Here is an 11,637-nt window from a genome sequence, read left to right on the forward strand (position 1 = left end):
AGTACTTCGATAATTCGATACAATATAAAAATCAAATTTCAAACGAGTACCTACCGAGTAATTATAGTTATGACTTTTGCCTTATAAGTATTTAAAGCTTATATGAGTGGTGTAGTGGACCAATATTGTGTGGAGTACCTCAGTGATTTATAGACCTCCTATCAAATATTTTTTTTAACCAATATAAAATATAATTTTTTTTCAAAAATGACATAAAATTATGTAAAAAAATATTTTCAAAAGAGTAAACATTTTTGAAAAATTAAGTGTAGAGTTTTAATCATAATATTCTTTGTTTATTTGTTTCAATCTCCTGCAGTAATACACATTCTGATAAAGGAGGACGTTAAATTAATGATTGTCCAACGTTAAAAAATTGTATACCGAACGGCGGGCATTTATAGAAACACGCATAAATAAGATGACAATAATAATAATAATAATAATAATAGTAAAACGTTGTGCGCGAGGGCAATCTGACGATTCGGAAAAATCTTGAGTTCGATCGTCGGTGCACTATCAGTGCTGCAGTAAATCGCCGTGCGGTTGTGAACGTGACGTACGACGAACCCCCGGCACCGTGAAATTGAATTGGTCCGTTTGTATATAATCTATATACATATACTTAAATATATCACACACACACACACACACACACACCAGCTCGTCACGTCAAACCTTATATCCGCGTCCGCATGCAGCACGCTGGCGACGGCGGTGCGACTATATATATACACACACATGTGTAACCCACCTGCTCACCCACCTGCTTCTCCTACATACACCAGTCTAGTCGTGCTCTCTCGCACCCACCGTCTCAAACCCCACTCACATGACTCGCATAAATATATTATAATATATGTTCAAATAAAGCAGCCGAAGGGTTAAACGCGTATAATAATACGAAGTGCGTGTTCCGGACGGGGGCTCGTGACGACCTTCCGATTCGCAGCGTGCCGCCGAAGACCGACTTCCAAGCCCACCGGCCCGATTGAATCACAGTCACCGACACCCCCCCTCCCCCCCCGTACCACGATAACCGTTACGCACCGTTTCGAGTTTACGACTAACACAATATAATAATATATCGACGTACGGAGTCAGTAGGGGGTGACTGTATCAGTTTTTATTTTCTATTATGGTCATTGTATTCGCTGTCGTTTAGCGACCTCGACTTCCTGCGGGTGACCCGGAAACGTCGTCTTTGGTTACCGTAGTGTAGACGGTAAACTGTCGTGTCTTCTACAATGACGACTGGCAATAAGACTTTTACGTATATACAATATAAAAGCTAAAAAGCGGTACCACGAAATTCAACCAATGCTCACCACTATTTTGTTTTTCTTTAATCATATGATTATTCTAATCCTAATTTTTGACATTCTTAAATATATTATACTTAAATATAATACCTTATTTTCAATTACTTTGATTTTTTTACACCATTTAACGAGTTACCCGTTGAGGAGCAAAGTTATTTTTTCAAACAAAAACAACCCGTTGTAACTTGTTATGATTGTAATTTCTTAAACCGATGATACTTATCAATATATTTGTCGTGTCTATAAATCAAAATCTTTACGGTTACTTTCCAAGTACTTCAACTTTACGTAAGTACCAAGGATAATAGATCATGATAACAGGTTTAGAAAATATAATGCTATGATAATTAGAAAATTATAATATGTAAACATTGTTTGAATATAACAAGTACTTGACTAAATATTAGATGAATATATTATATATGGTATTTAAAACCATTATTAATTACTATTATCGTTAGTACTCATAGCTTAATAACTCAGAAGCTACTCGTTCAAATTTGAATAAAAAGGGTATTTTAAAAATGGAAACATTGTATCGTTACAGGACACTCTTTAAACGGGAAATGAAATCTAAATATTTGATAATAATATAGTCCTTGAGGTATTTGAAACTTCCATACAATAAATGCATTAAACGGAGAAAAAAAGGGGGTTAGAACTTGACATATTTGGTAAATAATCTTTTATATATTATATATAATTATGTATATACTATCTGAATATCCCAGTTTCGCCCGTGTACAGTTTTTTTTGTGATCAATCTTATAATATAGTATATACGCTGATATTATATGTGGATCTTGGTTTGAGTGTATCTCAGTTTTAGTGAACTGCATTTCTGCACGGGTAAATCGGCGTCAGCATACCTGACTTTGTGAAGTAATTCTATCTGGATGGGCCACATCAAGGTGCGGATTGGATTAAGCTTGATATATTTTTTAACATTGTTTGACTAAACAATCACTCTCTAAACTTTTCTGACATCTCTAAAAACAATCTCTGAGATTTTTGTAAAATTCAATTGAATAGTTTTTGAGTACAATAAGTTATGTATACGTGTATATACACACGTATACATTTGTTTTCAAAATATAGTTTATTTATTCGTGACCATAAGTGTGACAATTTCTTGCATGCTTGTATCTGATCTGCCGAGTAACCATTGGCGACCATTTATATACAAAACAAAAATTACAATACTAATTTCTACTATTACTATAATAATCTACAACCAATGGCAACCATTTATAAACAAAAAAAAGTTTCGATTTCCACCTTGAATCTCAAGATCCCTGTTTGACCATTTTTTTAAAATGCGAATATTGGAAAATCCTTTCTTATTGCACATCTAGATCATTAGAGGAACGTGCACTATTCCAAATGTCAAATTCGTAAATTTTGTATTTATTGAGATGTTGTGATGAATGAGTGAGTGAGTGGTATTTATATATATATATATAGATTAAAACGGAAATGTATGTATGAGTGTATTTAACTCCGCTTTAAATTTCTGTTTAAGCCCTACCGCGGTGGGTGAAATTTCTTAGACTTGAAAGGTATGCGAATACCACGAACGAGGGTGTGTGAAAATTATTTTTGTTTCCTTGGACCAAATGCTAAGTCTACGTCACTGTATCCACGCACGTATCTAGTTAAAATATCTTCGAATCTGACTGATATAATACGGTAAAATTATAATAAAAGGGTTTATTGAGAAACCGTGGAGTGGATAACGATGGACACATGCTACGCGATGTGAATCGCTCTCGTACGAACGATTCGAAACGATCTTTGTACGTCGAAATGTATGTGAATCGACCATTTGGAAATTATTATTACTATGTATACTGGTTGGTATGCAGCAGATTTGTTTGATATTCGAACATACGGTCTATATTATTGCGTTATACTATGTCTGAGTTCGTACCGTATTCAAAAACAAAACGAGTATTATACATAACGTCGGCTTAAAAACAGAATCGAACGTTAAAATGTCGAGTGACCCCTACGTAGAATTCCAGACGAGAAAAGTATACAAACGATGATATAAACTTGAGTAGAAGACAATATCACAGCAGCTGCTACCAGCATAAACACTAATTTACGGTGTTCATTAATTTGGAATAATTAATTAGGAGCGACAATTTAAAATTAAATACACTTTTATTGCTGTTTCATTTTTTGATATACAAAAAATTAATAAATTATCTTAAAATAAAGCCCACAAAATACTCTTGCAAAATTTCGTAGGTATACGCTCGTGTTATATAACATTACTTGTTATTATATTATTTAAACAGTGATTTATCAATAAAATGTAACGATTTACGGGGGAGACGTGTAGCAAATCAATTCTACAATGATTTGCATTTAAAAAAATCAATTTTATATAGGTATATGATATTATTGTTATTGTCTATGTTGTGTCGTATTCTGTATATTTGATACTTATAGCCTATTATAGGTACCTAACAAAATGTTGGTGACACGTTAGCTACAAGTTTAAGTGACACATTCAACTCGACATATTGCCTCCACAGAGTTGTGTAATCCGGTTGAATTCGTTTAGAACAATCATTTTTAATTAAAATGTTTGTATTCGAACATTTAAAATATAAATAAAAATGTAGTAATATATAAAGTAATAATAATTGTAAGTACTGTCAATGTAATAATACAGACATTGAATTTATTCCAAATTAAAACAATTACGTCAAATGTTGATCCTCTAGTTCTAGTACATATTAACTACAATAATATTGCCTATATACTATAGTATGTACTAAGGTCTAAGAAAGTGTGTTGAGAACAAAACAGAATTTGTCACACGATTCTCGGATATAGATCTAACCTTAGAGATAGTATGACATTAATTTTACTATAAAATACGATTCTTAGAATATCTGAAAATAACATTACGAATCACTCAATTTTTTACTGTAGATAACCGTGCAAAACGCAATAAGTGCGAAGAGATACGTCTTCATAACGAAACTTACTGTGTTGATCATTGACTGCAAATTACTAACTATATTTTGTATATTGCGTGTTGACAAAGAGTAAACCATGCTAAAAATCATGATATATACATGGGTATATGGACATTCGGTAGTCGGTACGTCGGTACTTACATATACCGTATACCGCAAATCAGGTATTCCCCAAGCTGGGTCAACTACATTATCTACACGGTTACTCTGTCACAAATAATTCTGTTATCGAACTTAGCTGATAATATTATCGCCACAATGAATCTAGAGTTTTACTGTAAAATGACGTACAGACGAAATCGAGCTCGACGTTAAGGGCTTTTATAGATCGCCGTCACGTTAACCATCATCACTGTTTTTGGCGATCCTTCGCGTTGCGTAAATTATAATATTAGGTATAATGGTTCGACGAATTACGAAACCATTTAAAATTTCAAATAGCAAAAACGACAAAAAAAAAACACGCGGTCTGATGTGATAAGTGTGTTAAAAATATACAAATACAAAATAATGTCAAGTCGAAACATTTATGCCGTCGGAATGTTACGTTTCGGTTTTTTTACTTTTATTATTTTATTTTATTCTGAACATTATCCACCTGGTGGAACATTATAACGACCGTTCTCCCGTAACTCGTTATAAAAGCTGCCATCGTGTAATTTCGTATGGTGAATATTGCTCAGAAAATATTTGTATTTACGATGTATACATCCCGACGCGTTTCGGCTTATATGGCTCGAAGAATAACAATATAATGCGGCGGTTATTTTGTTTATATACTTTTTTATATATTCTTCCGCCGAGTCAAGTAAAACGCGTTTGGTCCGGTTTGAAAAAATCATATTGAAAAGACTCGAACAGACCGCACCAATTGTTAATTTTATACGGCAAAATAATGAAATTGTTATTTTATAACATTCAATCATTTTTTACTCCTATACCATATTATATTAGTGCAGTAACACACAAGTGCAAAATTATTTTATAGCAATAAATTATTATAAAAAAAAAAATCACATAGAGCCATGGAGTCGATTACAAAAGATATGGTGCAAAAAGTATGGTATTAATTTGACCACCGACTAGATGTTATTCGTGTAACCAAAGGAGCTCACATAGAACATTTATAGATACAGATAATTAAACTTGACATATTTTTCTTTTATTTAATGACTAATGTATAACATATTGTTCTAAACCTAAAAAATAAAATAATATAAGCACTTTAAATCGTATGAATCATTTTGAATAACCCTGTCTTATAGATTGATACATATTATATTACGACTTAACCATCATTTAATCAAACATAATACCTATACTTCAATATGCACCACGTGTTTTTGTGTTAATACCTACATATATGCAAACATAAGGTAAATTTAAAAAAAAATCGTCGTAGAAGCATATGAAATATTGAAATTGTCGATAATATCCTTACAAGGAGCCCGTGAATAATAAATACAGGTGATTCATATGTGCATCGTACCTTTACGAGTAACCCGGTGTGTAATTCTCGTGAAACGTGCGGCGCGTTTCGTCTGGTCGTTTAGGACTCGTTTCGCCAATATTTCTTTGAACTGCACAACACTATATTATTATCTATACCTGCACACTTTCGGGTGGCTACGGAAAAATGGTCTAAGATTTTCGTGAAGGTCATCGAAAAGGTCGCGGATAAAATGAACTTCATGGCCGTACCGTTCGAGTTGTCCGCGAGTATACCGTAGACAATAACGTAGACGGTGGTCATTGCAAGCTTCCTTGGTCGAGCTCACCAGTTACCGCAGCTGCAAATTTATAAAACGTCGGTATTGTGTGGAATTCACGATTAGACTGCAGAAAGTTGGTGAAATCCAACGAGGTTCTAAGCTCCCTTGGTCCAACCACGGTATGCATGTGACCGCCGGCAATATTATTATTATTGCAGTATACGGTATACTCGAGGCATGCTGGGATCCGCAATATTTTCCGCTGGTATTTTTGTCTTATCAAGTGGTCGACGCCTTTGATCCCGTCACCGTCCGATGTTTTTTGTATCCACGAACGAGTATGAGTACTGGAAGCGATTGTTTTAATAGTTTTAAACACGCATCATCTCGAAAAATATTAACATTATTTAAAATATTTTCTTATTATATAATAATTTAATGCAATAACAAAACAATCTTTACTATAAAAGCAAAATAGAAATCTGTGTCATGGTTTGGCTCCAAAACGGCTTGATTGATTAGGCTTATTCTTTTTTATATTGTGTTCGTAATTGCCAGGACGAGATTCTTATGGAAAAAAAATTTAGGAAGATCCACCGGAAAAGTAGGAAATCTGGAAGTAAAAAATACAAAAGTGGCGCCATCTGTCCAGGATAAAAATAAACATATTAATAATATATTTTTGTTTATTGTAAGGTTATTATTGGTTCTGATCACGATTAAAGATAGTATGGTTGCCCATCGAATCTAGAAAAGTGTCTACCGAAATGAATCTCCATTATCAGTATTAAACAGCTGGAAATTTACGCTCTAGCGCTTATTTGTTGTAGTGATTCTAAATGCAATTACCTTTGAAATGTAAATTGTAGTTCCGTGATAGCCACTATGACATATAAGCGCTAGTGTTTAAGTTTCCAGCTGTTTAATTTAACTTTAATACTGATTATAGAGATTCATTTCGGTAGACACTTTTCAAGTATAAGAATCGTACGTCGATGGGCAACCATACTATCTATAGCCGTGGTTCTGATTGTTATAGTTTTAGTTGTTAATTTTGAAGAATTTTATTAAAATAAAAAGACGAAATCAAACCTTCGCTGCTCCACAAATGGTGCCAAGATAATGCGCTAATCTAGGAAAAATATACAGTTTAAAGATGAAATTAATAACATGTCCGCTGTATGTTGAATTAAGGAAAAACAAAAAAACTTGGTATAACTTTGATACTTTACAGTTAAATTATACACTTACATACAAATGGCTATAATATGACATAATCACCCCAATGGTGCAAAAATGGCATATCATTTGCGCCAAAATTAATATTTTATATAAATAGTTATTCAAAAATGTCAATAAATATAATAGAAATTAATAAATTATAATTTTAATAGATCGGTTGATTTTTTTGATCTTATGAAAAAATGTCAATTATAAATTGATAAAATATAATATATAATTCTAAATGCACCTAATATCTATTAAGCGTGGCACACAGGTATCTAGGATTTTTACGCTTTCGTACGATACGATTTTGGCGTTTTCGTACTATACAACTTTTTTTTTCTTATCTCATTTTGGCGTTTATGTCTTCCACCAGTACAAACAGCGCAGGGTCCGCGATCTACCGCAGGTAGATTGCCTACCTGATAATATACTGCTGCGAATCTCACAGGATAACGCCGGTCGAGATGGCTATACATTAAAATATAATATCATTTACACTTTAAAAAAGATATTGCTTCCACATCATATTACACCCAAAAGGAGTTGAACAATCAGAATTTTTTTCCCGGTAACGGAAACGTTAAGATAAGTTTTTAGCAGTTTTACACTACTCTGCATACAGTTCAATTACTCTTCATATAAAAAAAAAATCGTTGCAAGAAAGATGGACAGGATTTGTGGAGCTACGAAACAGCCCCACAATTTTCAAACAACTATCCACGGGGGTGGAGCACGCGGGTGAGAGCTAGTATATTATATTTTTAAATAATTATAATATTTTTTATTGTTATGTTTTTTAAAAAAATTGTATTTGGCTATAAGGTCTTCATCTTCACCGGACTGACGTGCTGGTCATTTATCGAGGATTACGCACCGGATAGCACAGCAATGTAGGATGTATAAATTATAAAATAAAGTCACCTATATTACTCATAATCATTTATTCACAGGTACTTTGTACAGTTTAATACGCCTCTCTGACGGTTATTTAGAATTTATTACATACTATTAATGTATAGCCTACAGGTACGGAAAATTTCAGAAAAAACTTTATAATATTATAATATAGTGACGTATGACGATTTTAATATACCACTTGTAAAACATGAATATTGTCAATTATTATCATGGAACACTGACATACAACACTGGCACTGGCAACCTAATAACATTTAGGATTAGGCAGTTATTTAAAAATTAGAATTTATTATAAATCGATATTTTATAGTATACAATGGGTGAATTTTGTAAATCCAAGGAATACTTTGGCAAAATAATCACGTTAGGATATTACTGTACTATAAGTCTATATAGGATATTATCTGATTTACGGCGTAGCCGATCCAAAAGTTGACGGTATTTTGATGAACATCAAAGGATGTTTGGGTACGGTTGTTTCGCAAGTGTGCGAATAATCCCACTGCGTCAAGTACTATATATTACAATCTATGTTCTATGTAAAACCATTATAATTAAGGACTATTATCCATAGAGTATAAAGTTTAATAATTAAAAACAACATTTTCTGAATTTTAAATTATTATGTTTCAACATTTTTATAAAATCGTCTGTTTGAAAATTGACAGTACAAAAAGCGGTTCTCATTATAAAATAAGATGTATTGTAGGTATCTCTACATAACAGTCCGTATGCGGCATAAAAATCTAAGTATTTGAAAATTGGTTTTAATATACAGGTACTAAGCATGATCATTATTAGAACAGCTAAATTTAGATGTATTGAATAATAGAAGAATCCGGGTTAACTGTTTCTATCTAAACTGGTTATAGTGGGAATGTGGGTGCTCCGGAACTATTACCTAGGGTCAACTTTGAGGTCCCTAGTATAAACTTAAGTAAAATGGATAAAATTAGAATGATAAAATTAGCCGATGCGGCTCAAAAGACCACTCGCAAATATCTATATTTTTAATTTAATTTATTTTAATTGGTTTGTTAACTGTATTATTTTAATGTTATTTTATGTATCTCTAAATAATGTATACAATGGCTTGTCCCGTGACTTTATAATAAATAAATATTTTCGCAACGAAAATATAATCTGCGCATCGATATGACTTTAATAATTTAATTATTAGAATGCGGTTGTGAATGATGATATCGTCATCGTCTGTATGAAAAACATTTAAAAAAAAACAAACAATAACTGCGAGCGAACCCAATACCTATGACTAGCAGATTAAGTGACTTGCGTATAATAAGAACGTGCGGCGGGGATGGCGAGCGGTTGTAATTTAAAACCGAAATTACTTTAATGGGACCGAATCGCTGTGAAAATTATTACGTCCGATATCCGAACGATGGTTCATATTTCAGTCAATTAGTAGACTACATATCATAATGCAGTGTATATATTCATATATTGATATAATAAATTACTATCAAATGTGATAGAGCACGCACGGTAACAATATAATAACATTGCACGACTTACCAGTTACCACTACCTAGAGCGAATAATATACCTATAATATACCTCGATGGGATGCACGATACGAGAATATATTATAATTATTTTTTTATATTATATAGATAGACCATTATTATTAATGGTTGTACACAGACCTGGTACTATAATATTATTCTATAATTACGTATGTAGACTACAATATATTAGGTACGTGTGGCGTTGATGGATGTGCTGCTCGCGACACAAAATCCCCGATATCGAATGTTGGTCCGAACACGTAGGATTTAAGTCGTTCCTCGTTTATTGTATAGTAACAATAACAATACTATAAAAAACTATCCATAGAACGCCACCGATTTCCGTATTTTATTTTCTTCACTTAATGGAAACTTAGTAAGATACCGCAATATAATAATATGTATGGACTAGTCTTAGATTAAAAATGAATTAATATTACAGGCCAGTAATTTAGGGAGGAGATAGGAGCGATTGCCCCCCCCCCCCCCAAGACCGTATTTTAATAACTAATAATTAATAATAAATGAAAAATTTAATTAGGATTATGATTTTACATCTACCACCCCCCCCCCCCTCCACCATAAAAATAATAAATAAGCCGCTATTATTATGGTAATTATATTGTACTATTTTGTACTATTGCGTTCTTATCTATATTATATTGTAGAGATTCGATTCACAACAACACATTTTCGTTATAAAATACGCGTTACTGAATATATAGTTACTTGGTGCAAAACGTGTAATGTGAACTACTTTGTTCACACTTATCAATGCGTATAACTAAGCACCGATCAAACAACAAAATATTTCACCGGAAAAAAAAAATAATAATAAAAACGGTAATTTAATTGTTTATCAGTGGACAGTGAACAGAATATATTATTATACAGGTCACGAATGTTTTCAATAATGATTGAAGATTAATAGTTGGTGGGCTTTAGCATGCTAATGATATTGTTTCGGTATCGGATTCGTGGTATTTTTGTTCACCCCCCACAAATGAAAATCGAATTTTCGATAAACACCTGTCGGTCTGATCAGGAAATACGGGGTCGGGGATTTATGTGGTTAATGATCTGTGAATAACGTTTTCAAACATAATAATAGTTGGTACATGCAATAATAATTCATTGGTTTGCTTTCGACGGTGACCCGTGTTGAAAAGAGAATAATAAATTTTTTTCACTTTAACCGCAGGAACAATGAATATTTACGTAGGTTATTGAATGCCTTTTTTATTCCTTTGAACGAAATAAAAATGGGGAGAAACGGAAAGGACTGAAAAACGATTTGTGTATAAATATACATAATATACGCATATGAATAAAAATATAATCAATATATTACAATGCCAAAAAATGATATTATACAGGTTTTAAAGAGCAAATTAACAAAGCAATAACCGTAAAGTGAATTTTATCGTTATCTAGATGGTTTTTAAATAGGAGGCAGTAAGAAAAAGTATAATAAAATCTATTGAATTTACATTTGAATACGTTATTAAAAAGCATTTGTGCGAATTCATCTATTAAAAACGAAAATAACATTTGTTTTTAACTAGTTAGTATTTTAATAATGAATTTGAATGACATTTTTTCTCCATTGTACCTGAATGTTACATTTTATTTATTTTTTACAAATTGTAATGTAACTTAAAACTTATAGGTTTCTACCTACGAACTTAAGTAGTTACTTATATAAAGTAATATTTAGTTATATATATATATATATTTTTTTTTTTATAAGGCTTCAACTTCAGAGGTCATTAGCCTGTAATAATTATAAAGCAGGGCTTAAAACCGTTATCAATAAAGTCGGTAATCGGCTCTGTAAGGAGCCGAACATTTTTGAAAACCGATAACCGGTTATCGTTTACTTTTGATATTTTGGTAACCGGTAACCGTTTCTTTAAAGATATTTCAAACACTATGA

At 32.4% G+C, this 11,637-nt stretch overlaps 1 protein-coding gene across 4 annotated transcripts in view; it reads right to left on the reverse strand.

The window, feature by feature from the left end:
* Positions 1-11,637, reverse strand: part of LOC100159868 (carbonic anhydrase-related protein 10) — a 124,520-nt gene that overhangs the window by 78,310 nt on the left and 34,573 nt on the right. The gene's annotated exons all lie outside the window — the stretch shown is intronic.

Source organism: Acyrthosiphon pisum, chromosome A1 (genome assembly GCF_005508785.2).
Source record: "Acyrthosiphon pisum isolate AL4f chromosome A1, pea_aphid_22Mar2018_4r6ur, whole genome shotgun sequence".
NCBI lineage: Eukaryota > Metazoa > Arthropoda > Insecta > Hemiptera > Aphididae > Acyrthosiphon > Acyrthosiphon pisum.